This window comes from Macaca fascicularis, chromosome 16 (assembly GCF_037993035.2).
Source record: "Macaca fascicularis isolate 582-1 chromosome 16, T2T-MFA8v1.1".
In the NCBI taxonomy this organism is placed as follows: domain Eukaryota; kingdom Metazoa; phylum Chordata; class Mammalia; order Primates; family Cercopithecidae; genus Macaca; species Macaca fascicularis.
In genome coordinates this window covers 5,143,774-5,145,681 of record NC_088390.1, presented here as the reverse complement: position 1 = coordinate 5,145,681, position 1,908 = coordinate 5,143,774, and positions in this window count along the sequence as shown.

Here is a 1,908-nt window from a genome sequence, read left to right as displayed (position 1 = left end):
GTAAAGATGGGGGGGTCTCACTTTGTTGCCCAGGCTGGTCTCAAATTCCTGGCCTCAAGTGATGCTCCCACCCTAATATCCCAAAGTGCTGGGATTACGGGCGTGAGTCACTGTGCCTGGCCCACGCACATTTTTAAAGATTGACTTGCAAGGCTGGATATGTTGATTTTTTTTTTTTGAGAGGGTCCCATTCTTGCCCAGGCCAGAGTGCAGTGGTGCCTTCATGGCTCACTGCAGCCTCAATCTCCATGGGCTCAGGTGATCCTCCTACCTCCCTAGTAGCTGGAACTACAGGCACACACCACCACACCCAGCTAGTTTTTGTATTTTTTGTAGGTACAGGGTTTTGCTATGTTGCCCAGGCTGGTCTCGAACTCCTGGACTCAACTGATCCTCCTGCCTCAGCCTCCCAAAGTGCTGGGATTACAGGTGTGAGCCTCTGTGCCTGGCCATAAGTGCATTTTTAAAATTATGGATAATATACATTTATATAAGGCAAGGTCTTTTGGGAAAAATAATCCGTCTTTTAAATTAGCAAGCTATTTTTCTCATCTTGAACCCCACAGTGTTCTCTGTAACACTCAGCTCCCTCTGACCTCCAGAGAACTTTGTATTCTATCATTTTCTTGCTCACATTTAGTCTCCCTGGCCAGATTTTAAACTGCTCAAGCAAACACTGTTGCCAAACCATCCATTACATTCCAGGTCTTGGGTCACTGTCGACAGGTCTGTGAAAACCTGGCCGTCAGAGGTGTCAAAATAAAGGTAGGAGCATCGGGGTGTGGAAACCACACCCTGTGGAAACCAAGAGTAAACCTAATCCTTCCTTCGCCCAGAGCCGTGGTTTGGCTGCAGTTGGCATATCCATGGTTTTGGCTGCTTGCAACTGGAGACTGGCCTCAGAAAGCTGTGCAGTAGCAGCTCAGAGCTTCAAGTGGGTCAAAGTGTTTTCCTGAGAACAGGATGAAAATGTGGGGACTCGAGTCTGGCAAGCCTACGGCAGTGCTGGAGTATAATCTAACCTGCAAAATCCTGGCAATGTGGCACAGTCAAGGGCTCGCTGCCTCGATCCAGAACATTAAAACAAGCAGGCAACAGTCTGGGAACAATGACGTACCCCCGCCCGAAGGCAGGTGACACAACCAGGATGAAAACTATCAGGAAAGCGCTTGCCCAACCCATTCGCTATCAGGAGAAACTAGCTACTTGGGAGACCTTTCAAACAAGTGAGGTGACTTAATAAAGCAGAAACTCCTCTGTGCCCCACAGATCCTTCTGTATCTGTCCGCAACAGCCAGTTAGGCACTGACAGGCTGGCAGTCCCTCTACCTCCCCTCGCATCCCCCCTTCTGTGCTTTGTCCATAGCAGACAGTGGTGTGGCTGGCACAGATGGAGACACTGGATAAGCAAAAATGAAAGCAGGGGAGGCCAGGTGCGGTGGCTCACACCTGTAATCCCCAGCACTTTGGGAGGCCGAAGTGGGCGGATCACTTGAGGTCAGGAGTTCGACACCAGCCTGGCCAACATGGTGAAACCTCGTCACTACTGAAAATACAATAATGAGCCGGGTGTGGTGGCACATGCCTGTAATCCCAGCTACTCGGGAGGCGGAGGCTGCAGTGAGCCAAGACTGCACCTCCAGCCTGGGCGACAAAGCAAGACCCTATCTCCACCCCTCCCCCACCAAAAAAGCAGCAGGCGGAAAAGACCGGGCTGCGCACCCTGAAGGAAGAGACAGGAGGCTGCAGTTCAGGACAACAAGATGGAAACATTCTTATGTCCAGATCCGGGTGGTGCCTGCACAGAGCACACATGTAAAACTTCACTGGTAAGTATGCTTAAGACCTGTGCCGTTTCCTTATATAACCTACACCTCCACGAAAACCCAAAACAAACAGGCCACAAGC